General features: G+C 40.0%; 1 pseudogene; it reads right to left on the reverse strand.

Annotated features, from left to right (window-relative positions):
* LOC147523930 (uncharacterized) lies at window positions 1-17,573 on the reverse strand (annotated as a pseudogene).
* Window positions 17,574-18,486: the final 913 nt, after the last annotated feature.

Below are 18,486 nucleotides of genomic sequence, written 5' to 3' on the forward strand. Positions count from 1 at the left end.
TCAAACTGCAAATAGAAGTAAAATGAGAGCTCCATCGGGTATCGGCTGGCCTTTGCAAAGTGCCAATCTGATTAAGTCCCGAGCGGCCGAGCCAGACTCAATTTCATCAATAGCAAGTAATTATTCAATTTTATTTGCTTGAGCAATTTGTAATTCATCGCGATGTTTGCAAGAAGCGCCAACTATATTGACAACAAAAAGTAGCTTAGTGAAAAAATGGTAGACTGGCTTCACTTCTTTGGCTGTAGCTACTAGTGTTAGTTGCAAACGGTGGGCTAAGCAATGAACAAAATAGGCATATGGGTAGTCCTTAAAAATTAAGTCTTATAAACCATTCCATTCCCCACGCATGTTGCTTGCTCTGCCCTCGAATATTTGAGACGCTAAGATTCAAGTGAGAAAGAACTCTACATATTTCAATCTTCAAAGTCGCAGCACAAGTATCAGAAACATGAACAACATGGAAGAAACGCTCATGCAAAATGCCATCTCTATCCGCAAACCTTAAAATAAGAGCCATTTGCTCTTTCATGGACTCATCCCGTGTTTCATCAACAATAATACAAAACTTTGACTATCCAATTTCTTCACGAATGGCATGTCGTACTTTTCTTGCAAGATATTCAAGATCTCCTTTTGGATCTGCGGTGAAATGTATTTACAATTCTTCTTAGCTTTTTCCAAAACAACATTAACAACATCACCATTGTAAGAGGCTATGATTTTAACCATTTCAATGAAGTTACCACGATTTATAGAGCCAGGCTTCTCATCATGGGCTCTAAAAGAACATCCATGATATGTTAGCCATCGAGTACTATCAATTGATGTCTTGAGTTTCAACCTATCATCTGCAATTTGTTGAAAAGTTTGTCTCTGAAAAACTCTCTCAATGTTATGTGATTGTCGCATTAAATCTTTACATGCTCGAACAGAAACATTATGGGCATAATTAGGATCTCTCCCAATATGAGTTAAGAAAGCATAGTTTATACCATCATGGACCTTCTTCCAATTCTGAACTCCTCCCACACTGAATACATGAGACCCGAAGCGATCATTCGTGTTTTTGTTGCAAATAAAACATGGATGACAAAAGGCTGTGTTCTTAGAAGGTGAATACTCTAACCATGGAAACTGCATAAACCAATTATAAATAAAATGGCAATGATACTTTCCCGTTCCCTCAGTGGATATGAATAAAGCTTCGGTTGATACAACCTAAGTATTAGATAATCACATCGAATTCCGTAACGTTGATCTGCAGGATACTCATATATTTGGCGACGCAATCTTGGATCACGCACTAGAGAAGAACTATCACCATCTATAACCGGTACCTCGAGTCTTGGAATTTGAGGAGTAGTTTCATGACTTGGCACCCCCTCAAGTCTCCGAATTTTAGGAGCGTGTTCTTGAGTAGGCACATAAGGGGAAATAAGAGAGGACGAAGTGGCCTCTGAAATTTGAGGGGTACATTTCCTGAAAAATGAGTCTATTTTGGATGACCTTGACGACCATGGTTAACTAACAATTCAAACTCCTAATTAAAGAAACCAATATGAATAATATATTAGTTAGTAATTTAAAATAAATTCATTCAGCATGAGAAGAATACTTACCTTGAAAATTGAAATAATGAAATCAGATGCTATTAGAGTAATGGAGTTGGGTTGTTACTCTACTAGAGCATGAGAAGACGAGATCGAGTGGGACTTTGAATATTTGTGGAATTGTGGGAATGAACTGAATAATGGCTGGACTTTGAATATTTTGGACTTTAATTTTGAATATTTTTTATGCCAGGGGCCCATGGATTTCATTCTCACTTTATATATGTATATATATTTCATTTTTTCTCTTAAAATTTTTAGAAACTGAATCCCTCAAGACGCCACCCCCTTGGCTCCGCCACTGAAAACACCCCTTGCATCTGTCTATCACGTGTAATTTTAAATCAAACAAATAACAATTTAATCTTAGATTCGATCCAACATCTCCAATTCAATCATATAGTCGTTAGAAGTTGTCTTATTCCACTTTCTATATATACTAGTACTTGTGAGTGAGTGGACTGTTTGAGTGTGTACTTAGTACAACATGAATAAACATGCTTTTCTAACATTCCTATCTAACAAAAATAGAGCTACTCATCCACAATTGATCATTCACAATCACTGGCAAAAGTGAACTTCCATAACTTAGCCATAGGTTTAAAAACATACAAACTAACAAAAATAACATGCCATTATCACCAAATTCAACAGTTAGTGTATCTCCACCATCAAAATGAAATGACATAACACAAAAGCATCATTGGCTAACAAACAAAGTATCTCAAATAAATAGATCTAGTTAGAATGATCGAAAGAAAAACAGGTGAGAATTATGTATGTGAGAGAGTTTTGTCTGAAAGAAGTGAGGGTGAGAGAGTGGTTAACTAGGTGTTTTTCCCACTAATAGGGTCAGTAGTGATGATAGTTGGGAATGGATTGTTACAACAAACAAACATTTTTCGGTCAAGTCTTTCTACCCACTACTACAATTAAGACACAAGAAATGATGTGAGCAATATATGATATTTCCTTACAAGATAGCGTGGGAAGCCGACGTTCCCATGAATGTAAAGTTTTTTATATGGAGCTTCCTTTGGGATAGAATACTCACAACGGACAAGCTCATTGAAAGAGGTGTGACACTCAAAATCCAAGGTACGGTTCCTCCTAATAGTTTTTGTGCTTTATGTAATGCTATGGATGAATCTCTTCCCCATCTTTTCTTCTCTCGTCCAATCTCTATCATTATTTGGAAGTCTCTTTTGGGAGATTATGTGGAAACGGTAAACTTGGTTCTTACATCCCCTAGTGCTAATAAAGGATTGTTGATGAATTGGCTGAATATAAATGTGAGTGGTTTAGGATCATGCATATGGTAGATCCTTCCCTACGCAGTTTGTTGGACACTTTGGAATACAAAAAATGAAATCATCTTTTAGGATAATAAACGAAAGGTCAGTCAAGTGGTCGCTCGAATAAAAGAAACAATTTGGGGTTGGTTATGTTTGAAAGCGAAAAGCTATGAATCTAGAAAAGAACACAACTTCAAATATCTCATTTGCAGGGGGGAAGAATTGCTTAAAGCTCAATGAATCGTGGTGTAATGATGTAATGGGCGTTGAATACATACTTGATGGATCATTGATAAGGTTTGGGTGTCTCTACGAATGTGGTTATTGGTGATAAAGTGGAATTAGTATAATAGTCAATCAGATGGATTTTACTTGGATTGTCACCTTTGTTTCACTCTTAGTATCATTATACTTGACACTAGTTGAGGATCTCCCTCATACATAGATCGACTTCCACCCAAGCCATAGAAAAAGGTTGTGATGACCCAAATGATCTATAACAACCCCAGTTTTTAAACAACATAAATTACATTATTTGAATTGAAAATAAATATTATACTATGAAGTCTAGCTTGTTCTAGAATTTGTTTGGTTGTTGTTGATTTTTCAAAGTTATTTTTATTTGAATTTGTTGTTAGATCTTTTGTGGGTATTTTAGAATCATTTTGGGCTCCAAAACATTATTAAAATGTACCCATTCATATAGGTATGGACCTTGGGTGTTTTTATACCCATTTGAGGCCCATAGGTTAACTTAAACAAGCTTAAAACATTGAATAAACAATAACTGTAAATTTCCTCTATAAAAATTATTTTTATTCAAAAACAAAATCTTAACCTCCATTAACAAAAGAAACTTGGTGATATTTTTGATTGAAATAAAGAGAAAAAGAAAAAGAGTAAGGATTAGAGAAAATGAAACATTGATATTCATTTACAAATTCAATTTCAGGTGAGTAGACATATTTTTATCAAAAAATATATATAAATCATTTTTCTGTGATTTTTATCTTGTTTGCTTCATAAATGCTTCATTATCATTTTATAAATGCTCCATCTTTAATTATGAACATTTTCTATTTGTTTTGAAATTTTAATTGTCGTTTGGAAAGATGATATGTTTGAAGAATTCTGCACAAATATTGACTTGTGACTTGAATTCGACTAATTAGATGATGTAACTAATTTTTTTGACATAACTAAATAATTTTAGTTATCTGAGTCATCTTTCATTTCCAATTAGCCTTGACTTGTGATATGAATGTTAATATTGGCAATATATTATGCCAGATTATGTATACCCGTGATGGTTGCAGTGAAAGCTAGTGAAATACATGTATACTTTAAAGGATTGCGTTTGGGAAATCTAACTTTGTTTTGAAGGAGGGTAGGATTTATTAACTTTTTATGCAGAGACGTTGTCCTACCATAACACGTAAGCGGTTATAGGTAAGATTTTAATTAAGTTAATTTACTAGATATTGGGATTGAAATCTTACTTGGGAAGAAACTACACGCCGTTTTGGAAAATGGAACTATCTTGTCTTCCAAGTTGAAATGGTTGGTAATGTTATATTTATTTATTAGAAGATTGAATGTAGTATTGCATATTTTAGTTTAGTCTTACTCATACTAGCAAATTTAATTTGCTGACCCATGTTTGCTTTCTTTTGCAACGTGGGTGTGTTATTGGAAACATAGATGGTAGAATGCAGTGGATGACGACGCTTGATTTGGATTCGCTCTTGGAGTCTTAATGGTTTAAGTTTTCTGGAGTGGACAGTTTTGTTTTGAGACAAATGTAATAGAGTTGGTTAGTAATTCTTGAATTCGTGATTGAAGAGTTGTTCTTTCGGTTTTAATTTGATCTCATTTTTAATGTCGTGTTTGATAATTGGTTATTAGGGTTTCGTTTCATCCTGGGTTTTCAGAACATGGAATATATAGGGTGACGATTGAGATAATTATATCTTGGATAATTTTCTATTTTAATTTTTTGGAAATTTGGGGTGTGACATGATCGATAGCCCGACTGATAACGGGATGATGGGGAGTGCATGGCCTACGGAAGGGGGTAGTGTATACTTGTGTTGCCCATATTTAATGTACTATGTATATGTACTATCTTGAGTGGATATTAATGAAATATTTTTACTTTCATCAAAAAAGAAAAAAGAAAAAGAAAAACGAGATTAGGACGCGTGTCAAAAATAAACGGTAGAGATAAAAAGTCATGGTGGCCGTTGATTTGAAAATAACTTTGATCTTAGCCTATTTCAATCACGTGCAGTACGTGTGCAAAGGTAAATGTGCCAATTTATTAGAAAATATGGACGGATCACCGTCAATTTTGGCCCAATTGCAAATAAACGATCAATTGGTGACCAACTACAAATTATCCAATTAAAAAGTGGACCAAAAGCTAAATAGCACTTAAATTTTTTAAGAAAAAAAAAATTGTTCAACAAAAAAATAAAAGAAAATAGAAGATATTGTTGACACCATGTGTCACACCTCGAATTTCGACAGAATTCGGAAAAACAATATTTGTTCCCGACTCTTCGATTTTCGAGGTGTGATGCACTCCCAACTTCCAAAAACCCATAAACAGTTTAAATATGCGGATAATTAAAAACCAATAAAAATTTTAAATTAAACAAAAGTCCTCTTCATTACAAAAATTCACAAATAAGATTAGGTTACAAATCAATTTTCAATAACTCTTTATTTAAAATTAAAAATGAAAATACAAATAATGTTGTCTCAACTGAAAATCTATTTCACCTCAAGAGAAAACAAAACCTATATTGAAATGCGACGCTAACGCAAACCACAAGCAGCAACCAACCTTCTTCAACACTAAACCTGTCAAGACTTATCAACTATGTTCATTTAATGAACACACCCGATAAGCAAACATGCAAATCGGGTCAGCATTATAAAAACGCTTGTGTGAGTAGCTCTAAAATATAACAGATACATATACATACACAATCCATAAGGCAGTTAGTTCCTCCACCGATGCGCCATAACTTCCAACAACTAATACGACATTCTTAACTACAATAAGTAAGGCAGGTAGTTCCTCCACTGAGGCGCCTTAACTTCCCACTAACCACACAATAAACCATACGCATAATAAAAAGGCATTTAGTTCCTCTATGAGGCGCCTTAGGTTCTAACTAAACTAATAACCAGCCAAGCATATTCTATACTTACCGCATTTCATGCTCAATTACAGAGTGGGTCGTCTCCGCACAAGTAATTAGTTTGACCCACACTTCTGCAAAACCATATACAATCATCTATCTAAAGATATATCATTAACCAACATATTACCATAATTATATTATTTAAGGCTTTCTTTGCGTGTCCCTAAAATCACGTCATATCTATGTCTTACTTAGTTTCCCTAGCTACCACAATCGCTACCAAACGCCGAACATGTACATCCACATGCCTCCCCTCACATAATGAACCACTCCGTGCGTAGCTACCCTAAGCGGGATATCGCATACTAGGTAACCCTCACACGGAAGCCATTATGTGAGTACTGCCACTATTCCGCATAAAATATCGCGCGTCTAGTTCTAATTTTGCGAACGGAATAATCAAGCCACTATTCGGCTATGCCAGAAGGGCCATTCAGATTTACTGAAACGCCAGAAGGGCCAATCAAATTACTTTCGCCCAAAGGGCCATTCAGAGTTACTGAAACGCCAAAAGGGCCAATCATATCACATACGCCCATCACAAGGGCCAAATCACATGAGTTGTGGTAGCTAGGTTCTAGGATTTTCGTTACGTAATTTATTCAGGTGTCATACCTTCATGTCTCATAACCATTTCACTCTATCACGTGCCAAATAAATTATTGCACTAAGCCACCATATTTGAAAATATCTCAATAATAATACTTGTTCTATCTCATGTCAGTATACTTTATTGGACTGAAGCTCAACGTTTCTCGTTATAATAAAAATCCACATTATCACGTGCCAATGCTATTCATTGCACGATATCCAAGCATCTCTATATCAAATCTCAAAACTTATTATTTCACGTGTCAATCATATATTGCACTACACCGTATGGAAGGTATCAAGCCTTCATAAATACTACAATTCATTTAAGTAGCAACTCATAGTAGTAATCAATCATATAACGTATTCGTTCAATATATTTATGTGAACTCAATTCACAATCAAAGGCACACATTATTTCCATTTGTGCACAATATAAATAGTATATAAATAATCAAAATATATGTCCATTATACCAATGTCAAAATGAAACGACTTTAAAAAAAGAACAACTCAAGTCCAAATATCACGCATAATTATTCGAGTCCTAATCACAAGTCAAGTCAAACTGATCAACCGTCAAAAGCCCAATACTAAAGTCCATGAATCTGAGTCCATATGTAGTTTAATTTTCATAAAAACGTATATATCAAAGTCTTATAAGAATTCCACTCTTGTTACGTGCCAATATTTATATGCTTTACACACTACTTACGTCAAATCTTAATTAGATAATGACAAGCAAAGTTATACAATTTTTGACAATATTTTATTACTACATTTGTCCATATTTTTAAATATGTGAAAATCTGGAAAAAGTCAACATTCCATAGTCAACGGTCAATGGTCAATGTCAAAGTCAACCTGTCATTGTCAAAGTCAAACTGTCGTTTCCATGTTCAACAGGTTCAGGGTCATAGCCATGGTTCATGGCTAAGGGCAAAGGTGCATGGCTCATGGGCTCATGACTAAGGTCATGGTTCGGACCTAACCAGCCAAGCCCATGACTCAACCAAATATTCAAATAATGTTAGTCGGATCCACATAACAATAATGAACCAGCCTAAAGGAAACAAAATAGAACCGGCCCAAAGGAAAACCAACTAAGCCCAAGCCCAAGAGAAACCAACAGGTTGTCTTCTTCAGCTGGTAACCAGCTCTCCTCCACCGCCAGCAGCTCAAGTCTGGCCACCACAACCTCCACTCGTCCCCACACAAAACCTAACCGAAATTTCTCCAAATCAAAACCCCTACCACTTTAATTAAGGCAAAACTCTAATTAATGCACTCGAAAATCACTCTCCCAGATCTCGACTTCCATTCACCACCGTCCGACGGCTTCCCACAGCCCCACTCGACAGCCCTCACACACCCCCACTACCACCCAACATCCTCCAACCAAAACAATAATAGTTCACCTACTTTAATCTACTGGGCGATTTTCTCTAGCCGCCATTAACACTTTTACAGAGCTTCAATAGAGCTTGAACAGCCCCACTCCTCTCCAACACTCAATCACCCAAACCAAACATCAAACCAACAATCCACAATCAATACAACAATAGGAATTTAAAACCATAACAAAAAGAGTAAAAACTATGCAGGACGATTTCTGTCTCCTGGGCTTGCGCCACCATTAATGGGCCTAATCAAGCTTCTTCGACAGTTCAATTATCATTTCTGATATTCAACAGAGTTTAATAATACTACAGGACGCCGAAAATAACAGGAGAATGAACAGTAAAAATGGACGGAAACATTGGACAAACAAATATGTCTGTATACATGTAAAACTAAACTATAGGTTCGATGAAAAATAGCAAAATAACTACTCACCTGTATCGCGAAAAACGTATCTAGAATATGAAAGAAAAACGATTCCGAGCCAGCTAGAAGAAGCATGATCCGTGCTCCGTTCTTCTTTGTTTTAACTTGTCTAGTTCTAATGAAAAATTGGTTTTTCTTAAAAACCTCCATTTTTTAAAAACCATACCATTCTAAAGAATTTTGCCATATTTTACTTTAAGAAACTTTCCATATTTTCTCCCATAAATTTCAGAATCATTCTCTCCCTGTTTCCTTATTAATACAAACTATACACATTATTTTAAAACTTAAAAACTTTCCTATTAAATCATTTTTTTTTAAATCAAACAAACTATTTTCCCTCTTTTTTTTCCAAAAAATCAAACATACATATTCACTCCACTTAACTTAAGGCTTAATCAATATTATATTATTATTATTATTATTATTCTGCAAAATAATTAATTTTGGACATTTAATAAAATGAGGGTGTTACACCATGATATAACAAAGGGCATACTAGAAAACTGAAATGGTCCTGGGATTACCATATAATTGTTTGTTCAATTAATGCCTCTAAGTCAGACTTCCTTTATTTAGCCGCCAAAAAACAAAAAAAAAATGATGAAATGGAAATGTGAGGAACTGAATTATATATGACTCTAGTCTCTGCTAAAAACATAAATAAGTATGAAGGAAAACTTATCGCCGATCAAGGATTGTGCTAGGCATGATTTTTTTAGGATGAAAAACGTCACAGGTATGAATGTTGTCTGCTGTAGTAGCCATATTCATAGATGGATCATATGTGTATTGGGCTAAGAGATAGGGCCAACACCATAGTATGTATTGGGCTCAGAGAATAGGCCCAAGACCATACTATGCCCTATGAAGTAAACCTAAAGAGAGAAGGTGAGGGGAGGAGAGAGGGATATAAAAGGGATGAGAGGAGAATAGAAGAGGGGGCAGCTCATAAGAGAGGCAGAGAGGGGTGAGGGGTGAGGAGACCGGAGTGAACTATGACGACTTGATCCTGAAATGGATACGTAGGCAATCTAATTGGTGCAGTCGATAAAAAATAGAGCTTTAATACAAGTAAAGTTATAGGTCGCAGTAAATGGGTGCGACAAATGGCGCCGTCTGTGGGGAACATGAAAAATAAGTTGGTGGTCGAGAAAGGAGAATGTAGTGGTGGCAGAGATCTGGTGGTGTTAAAGATAAAGCGGCGACAGTTAATAACGAAGTTCCTGTTTTTCTTAAGTTTTGGTTCTCTAATATTTCGTAAAGTTCGGTTCTCTATGAAGTTGATTCGTAATAGCTAAACAGAAAGGAATATTGGGTATTCTCTTTGGTGGTTGAAAGGAAACATTTTCTCAACAATGGCACAAGATATTGTTCAAGTTGTTTCAACAGATCTTCTCGGTTCTCGGTTGTGGGCTTGAGGTGCGATGGGACCTTCGTTGGGTCTCCCTTTTCTTCGAGGCTTGTGAGCATCATAGTTCGAGCTCAGGTCGTGGAGGAGGCATATGCAAGCAGTGGATCCAGCTGACTTTGCCTATGAAGGCGATGAGAGAACACAGAACCAAGGATCGAACCAACCTAAAACAAATGGGCAGCACAGGTGATCCTCTGGTTAAAGTGGATGTGATGACGATAAAGTTGTTGCAGGCATTTAGAGTTAAGGTTGGTGGCGGAAACTGTTGAGGAAGGAGAAAGATACTGCCCTATCCAGTGCTCTCGGATGTTGAGAATTTTTTTGAGATAGTTGGGTTTGGTTTAGTTGTAGGGCCGATTCCTAAGTTGTTGTGCGCTGGGGCCTTATCACTTGAAGTGGAGAGAGGGTGGGAACGAGTGGTGAAGTGTGTGGGTTGGTGGAGTAGTGTGTGGACTTATGGAGTGTGGGTGATGACATAGTGTGGGAACTGGGGGTAAAGTGTGGGCATTAATTGGTGGAGTAGTAGGGTGTGGGTAGTGGTAGCAAGATAGGTGTACCACCTCAGGTTTGTGCGGGGCTGTTAAAAAAGGGTTGACAATCACGCTGAGTATTACTAGAATGGTGACGGGTCAAACAAGGGGCAGCATAGTCCCCTCCTTTGTGTTATTGGTGATTTTAGTTTTTGTAGAGTATTCAGCGTAACAATATCGACGGCAAGGAAGTTGAAGACAGAAGAACAATGAGATCAATAGATTGGGGCTGAGATTAATGACTTGGAGCATCTGAATATGGATGGTAAGATGATTACAAAAAATGTAAAGAGGTATACACCGCGGCAGGTAACTCGTTTCTTTTATCATCATGTACATAATAGACTGACGAGTAGTGACTCGACCGTCAACCATAGTTACACTGGGGGCAAGCAAGCCTTGTCCCCGTCCTTGGCAGAGATGTATGTGGGGACAGATTGGGATTGTCCCCAGACCTCATGGTATTCCGTAAACCTATTCGCTCTAGGAGGTCGCAGGCCATGATTGAGAAACATGGTTGTACACTTTTAGGTAAGACAGATTGTACACTGTTTGGAGCATATGATCGCCATTATATTTGTATGCAAATACTTATGCTGAATTAATGTTCTTCATTAAAACTCACGTGTTATTTGTGCAACCTCAAGTATGAAAGTTTCAGGTTACAGAGAAAGAGAAAGATCCGCGGTATAACGGAATAGAGCTGAGTCGATTAAGCTAGTATTGAGAGATGGATCCATCTCACCTCATTTACTACCTTATCTGCATACACTATATTGCCATCAAAGAGTTTACTTTCTGCATTAAAGGTTTATTGCATGATATAACATTGAGTAAGACCGGGGTCGATCCCCGTACTAGCTATACAAGGAACCTCAGAGTCTGCTGGTGTCTCTATGTAGTGGTGAGTTACAGTTCACATTAAGGGCATGATATCTTTGCATTGAGTTACATACATGTACACTATTATCTCTTAATGCCTTGAGAATTTGTCCGCACATATTTACTAGTGGATGTTTGGTTTACTCTTATGTGGGAAGAGATAGAGATGAGTTGCCTCTAAGCCAGAGAACAGGGGGGATGAGCCCTTCGTGGACCGCAGTGTCCGAATCAAGCTTGGGGAAAAATGAGCTGCCTTTAACCTAGAGAGCAGGGGAGATGAAACCCTTCGCGAACATGATGTAGAGTTTTACAGAGCGCCTAGGAGAATGGGATGAGACCCTTACGGAGATGTTGAGTGTTACTAATAAGAGCGAAGGGGTTGGGACCCTTTGCGGATATACTGTTGAGTTCTATAAAAGAGAAATAGAGGGGATGAGGCCCTTTGTGGACGGGATATCGAGTTCCATGAGTAAGTGCAAAGGGGATGAGACCCTTCGTGGATAATATATTGAGTTTGAAGAATGAGAGCAAAGGGGATGAGACCCTTCACGAACAATATGTTGAGTTTGAAGAGTGAGAGCGAAGGGGAGGAGACCCTTCGTGGATACACTGATGAGTTCTATGTATGGGAGCCAATGGGTTGAGACACTTTGTGGAGATGACGGTTGATTGTGAAGAGTGAGGGCTAAGGGGAAGAAACCCTTCGCGGACATGATGTCGAGTTTTAGGAGTAAGTGTGAAGGGGATGAGACCCTTTGCGGACAAGATGTTAAGTATGAAGAGTGAGAGCGAAGGGGATGAGACCCTTCGTGGATACAATGTTGAGTTCTACGAAAGAGAAACATAAAGGTGAGACACTCTGCGGACATGGTAGTGAGTTTTATGAAGGAGAGCTTATGGTTGGGCTAAGACACTCTGCGGACATAGTAGTGAGTTCTATGAAGGAGAGCTTTTGGCTGGGCTTAGACACTCTACGGACATAGTGGTGAGTCCTTGAAGGAGAGATGGTGGCTGAGGTGAGACATTCCACGGACATGGTAGTGAGTTCTGAAAAGGAGAGCTGGTGGCTGGGGTGAAACTCTCTGCTGACATGGTAGTAAGCTCTGTGTGAGAGGTGTTGGCTGGGTTGAGACACATCGTGGGGATTGTATTGAGTTGAAGAGTGAGTGCGAAAGGGAATAGACCCTCCGTAGACATGATAGTGAGTTTTATAAAGGAAAGATGGTGTCTAGATCGAGACACGTCGTGGACATGGTAGTGAGTTTTGTAGAGGAAAGTTGATAGCTGGGTTGAGACACTTCATGGACATGAGGATTGAGTTTGAAGAGTGAGAGCGAAGGGAAGAAACTATTAGCTGATATGTGAGCAAAAGGATTGAGGTGAATAAAGATAGGCCGATCGAGATTCGTCCACAAAAGTACAAGGGGCGACCATAGAAAGCTTATTCCAAATCACGAAGTAGATGAGCACACTCGAGAATAATATGGTGGCAAATTAACTATGTAGAAGGAGCATTGAGTCTGTGGGATTAGGATATGAGATGCAAATCACCGAGTACAAGTTGAATAAGAGTAGAGGTCGTGTAATTCAAGATACATACATTTGATAGACTGAGGATTTGGCAGATAAGGAAGGTCGAGGACTTCTCGGATCCGCAGATTTATAGAAGTCTGCACACCCTAGAGGGGGCAATGTAATAGCCATATTCATAGATGGATCATGTGTGTATTGGGCTAAGAGATAGGGCCAGCACCATAGTATGTATTGGGACGAGAGAATAGGCCCAAGACCATACTATGCCCCGTGAAGTAAACCTAAAGAGAGAAGGTGAGGGGAGGAGAGAGGGATATAAAAGGGAAGAGAGGAGAATAGAAGAGGGGGTAGCTCATAAGAGAGGCAGAGAGGGGGGAGGGGTGAGGAGACCGGAGTGAACTACAGTGGCTTGATCCTGAAATGGGTACGTAGGCAACCTAATTGGTGCAGCTGATAAAAAATAGAGTTTTAATACAAGTAAAGTTATAGGTTGTTGTAAATGGGTGCGACACCTGCCTTAAAACGTATGCAAATGATACGACAACATCTCCCACGAAAAAAAAACATTAGAGTCAATCACCAGCAAATGATAGACCCATTAGAACTCTCAGTATACTCCAGACAGTAGTAAATAATTGATAAAAAGAACTTTTCATATAAAATTGCTCGTGTACTGTAGCTTTTGACGAGGTCAAAATTAAAACGCATTATATAAGAGGTGAGTGTGTAATTGAAGGGCTACAATCACTCCCACTAACGCCTCTACTGGCTACAATCCGCAACCATTCACTTTACTTGTTCTCAAGCTCTATTTTTGATCGGCTGCACCCATTGGGTTGCCTACATACCCATTGCGGGATCAAGCCGTCGTAGTTCACTCCTCACTCCTCACCCCTCTCCCCTCTCCCCTCTCTCCCTCTCTTCTGAGCCCCTTTCCCACTCCTCTCCTCTTCTCCTCCTTTTTATATCTCTCTCTTAGGTTTACTTCATAGGGCACAGTATGGTCTTGGGCCTATTCTATTGGCCCAATACATACTGTGGTATGGATCCTATCTCTTGGCCCAATACCTATGTGATACATCCCTGAATATGGCTACTACATTTGCCCCCTCTCAGGTTTGGCAATAAAGACAACAGACTCGAGAAGTCCTTGAACCTCCTTGTCTCTCTCTTTGAACTCTAGATATCCGCAGCTTCATGTGTCTATATTCATTCTTCTTATCCTCCGAACGTTTCATATCCATGTACTCTGCTATTGGACCGTATGTCTGTGAAGTACTCAGCCCCTACTCTCCTTTATAGAACTCATTACCATGTCCGCGACGTGTCTCAACCTAGCCAATAGTTCTTCTTTATAGAACTCACTACCCTCTCTGCGAAGGGTCTCATCCCCTTCGCTCTCACTCCTCAAACTCAACACCATGTCCACGAAGGGTCTTGGCCCTTCCGTAGAATGTAGTCTTCCGAAATATGATACTGGAAATTTGATCAAACTTTGTAGAATATCCAGTACCAACTCAGTTTGCCCCCAAGTTTGATTCGGACACGAGGGTTCGCGGAGGGCTCATCCCCCCGCACTCATTTGGATAGCACCACGACATAACCACGCCCCTCCGCTCTCCTTCGTAATGCACATCCGGTAACAGCTCAACCTACCCCATGTTTGATTCGGACATGAGGGTTCGCGAAGGGCTCATCCCCCGCTGCCTTGGAGATGTTGGGGGCATCTCAGTTTTCCCCCAAGTTAAATTCGGAACTCATCGTCCGCAAAGGGCTCACCCCCCCCCCCCCCCTGCTACCTTGGAGATGTTGGGGGCATCTTAGTTTGCCCCCAAGTTGAATTCGGACCTCATCGTCCGCGAAGAACTCATCCCCCCGTTACCTTGGAGAGGGGCAACTCAGTTTGCCCCCTAGTTGAATTCAGACCTCATCGTCCGCGAAGGGCTCATCCCCCCCGCTGTCTTGGAGATGTTGGGGGCAGCTCAATTTTCCCCCAAGTTGAATTTGGACCTCATCGTCTGCAAAAGGGCTCATCCCCCTCGCTGTCTTGGAGATGTTGGGGGCAGCTCAGTTTGCCATCAAGTTAAATTCGGACCTCATCATCCGCAAAGGGATCATCCCCTTTGCATTTACCCATGGAACTCGATATCCCGTCCGCAAAGGGCCTCATCCCATCTCTTTCTCTTTTGTAGAACTAAATAGTATATCTGCGAAGGGTCTCAACTCCTTCGCTCTTATTCGTAACACTCAACATCTCCGTAAGAGTCTCATCCCATTCTCCTCGATGCTCTGTAAAACTCTACATCATGTTCGTGAAGGGCTTCATCCGCCCCGCTCTCTGGCTTAGAGGCAGCTTATTTTTCCCCAAGCTTGATTCGGACACCAAGGTCCATGAAGGGCTCATCCCCCCCATTCTTTGGCTTAGAGGCAGCTCGTCTCTATCTCTTCCTACATAAGAGTAGACCAACATCCAGTAAATATGTGCGGACAAATTTTCAAGGCATTAAGAGATAATAGTGTACATGTATCTAACTCAGTGCAAAGATATCATGCCCTTAATGTGAACTGTAAGCCACTACTACATAGAGATGCCATCAGACTTCGAGGTTCCCCGTATAGCTAGTACGGGGATCGACCCCGGTCTTACTCAATGTTATATCATGGAATAAACCTTTAATGCAGAAAGTAAACTCTTTGATGACAATATAAGGTATTCAAATAAGGTAGTAAATAAGGTGAGATGGATCCATCTCTCAACACCAGCTCAATCTTAACTCTGTTCCGCGGTACCACGGATCTTTCTCTGTAACTTGAAACTTTCATATTTGAGGTTGCACAAATAACACGTGAGTTTTAATAAAGAACATTAATTCAGCATAAGTATTTGTATACAAATATAATGGCGATCATATGCACCAAACAGTGTACAATCCGTCTTACCCTAAGGTGTACAACCACGTGTCTCATTCATAGTCCGCGACCTCCTAAAGCGAATAGGTTTGCGGAATCCCACGAGGTCTGGGGACAATCCCAATCTACCCCCACACACATCTCTGCCAAGGACGAGGACAATGTTTGCTTGCCCCCAGTGTAACTATGGTTGACGGCCGAGTCACTACTCGTCCGTCTATTATGTACATGACGGTAAAAAAAAACGAGTTACCTGCCGCGGTGTATGTCTTTTCACCTTTTTGTAATCCTTACCATCTGTATTCGGCCGCTCCAAGTCGTTGATCTTAGTCCCAATCTATTGATCTCATCGTTCCTCTCTCTCCAAACTTCATCACCGTCGCTGTTGTTGAATATTTTCCAAACATGATTGCTCCACCGTTGTGACTTGTCGATCCACTTACCGACATCATGTCTCTTACGCATAGAGTGGCAATGGAAGGTCGGCTGGTGGGTCGTAGCCACGGATGGAGCTCTTTCACACACTTCATCAAACACCTACGATATTATTTTATGGTAGTAGCACCTTTGGAGCTTCATTCCAGCATACCACATCACCATCTCTCACTACCACACAGCCCTAACAAGCATCTTAGCCATCTCCACTACACACAACCTCACAAATAGCTCGTAAAACATCCTCGAAACCCCATCATCTCCATTTTGGCTGGCGACATATCCCAAGTAACTTTCTTGATCAGCCATGGTAGAACAATCAGGAGGCAGCCATTCCGCCTTTTCTGTCTTCCTTGGCTCACTAACACATCACGAATTGCTCCATGACCTCCTACCCAGTAGCAAACAACTCAGTCCACCACATTGCCTCCATTAGTAGCTCCTCCACGTCCCTCTTCACAACCCCATGCCCCAATGGGGACCGAGTCTCGACCTCCATCTCCAGCCCGGACAGCATCTCGAATACCATCACCAGCAAAACAAGTCCCTTCTAGACCTCAGGCTACACCTATAAGTGAGTCTGAGCCTCCCTCACCAAATAGGACAGCTCGAGCGGCCTCTCATCCATCAACACCATCTCAAACAGCTCTATCCCAACCCCAAGTCCCTACAGAAGCGCAACCTCAGCCACCACCACAAACTCCAACATACCCTCAATCCCGAGTGTCTTCTCAGCCTTCATCACCATCTAGGACAACTTTTTCCCAACCTAACATACCGGCAAAGAATAGTTCTCTGCCCCCTTCTCCATCTCTAGTAACTCCAAAATCACAAGTTGCATCCCAGACACCACCTCCATCTCGAACATCTCAACCACAAATAACAACTCAGACATCCTCCTAGACAATCTCCTCTTAAGAATGACAAGTCCCATAAGAGTTGCAGCGACAGAGACACAGCTCAAAAGGCAGTTTATACCAAACCACTAATGCTTTCCCCTCCTCCCCGGAGTTTAATTCGTCTACAATTGCTCTTGGCTCGATTTAATCATTTCCCATTTCTGATACCTCACTCTCCGAAGCCAACAAACTTTCCCCATAATCATTATCGCTATGGACCTCCACTACTTGAGCCTCACCAATTGCTTCAATAATACACACATCATCTTTCTTACCATTTTCGCAATCCAATTCATTATTACTCCCTTTAAACTATTCAGAAAGCAACCCAGAATCCTTAGGCGGATTATCTTCACAACTCACGTCTTGTTTCTCTTCAAAGTCGATAACTTTAGGTGAAACCACCTCCTCAGAGCCTGATTCTGACACCATGAGTTGAGAATTGGACTCAACAATGAAGTAGTCCGACCTTATTATTAAGCTTTTAGAATCACCTGAAATAACGAAACTAGTTATTGGGCTTTGGAGCACTTCCTAGTCTTCGAACTCTCCCATGGCAGTGGTGTTCATTAATTAATTTGCAACAGCAGAGTGAGTTGGGAGAGAATGTTTACCAACAACATCCAAATAAGCCCATTTTACCAAGATTTGAAATAGGTCCAAATCGACCCATTTCCCCATCTTCTCCACTCACCACCATATCTGATCGGAGCACCACTACCCAACATCAACCACCAACCCTAATAGCAAAGAGGCCCAATAACATCCAACTAAGCCCATTTTACCAAGATCTGAAATGGGTCCAAACTGACCCATTTCTCCATCTTCTCCACCCATCTCTCCACTCACCACCCTCTAGTAGTTTCGTGCTATTTTCAGCATAAGCCATCTTTGCACGCTTCCGCAGATGTGCAGTTCCATAGGTTATAGTAACAAATCGTTGATATTGGCTGTAAAGGGGATTTCCCGTCATTGAATAGATGACACGTGTATGAGAAATAACCTTAGACTATAGATGTCCAAAATGAGACGAGGACCATCGGATCAGTTCTATGAATAAATGATCTCGTGCTTAGCACGAGTGTTTAGTTGACATATGCTAGGCACGTGGCTGACCGCCTCTAAGTATGACAGCTCTCCAAGTTATTACGAACTGATATAGACCATTCGTGAACATAAGGAAACTGAAGATGGTGATCTCTGATGATAAGGAAGGAATCGTGATGACATATCTTAGGAGTTACTTTTTAGATATAATCTTCCCATACACGATGGGACATTATGATCAACAAGGAAACTTACCTATCATAAGATATGGTCTAGATTAAGACTTTCATAAGGAGAG

The sequence above is a fragment of the Coptis chinensis genome, chromosome 1, assembly GCF_015680905.1.
Source record: "Coptis chinensis isolate HL-2020 chromosome 1, ASM1568090v1, whole genome shotgun sequence".
In the NCBI taxonomy this organism is placed as follows: domain Eukaryota; kingdom Viridiplantae; phylum Streptophyta; class Magnoliopsida; order Ranunculales; family Ranunculaceae; genus Coptis; species Coptis chinensis.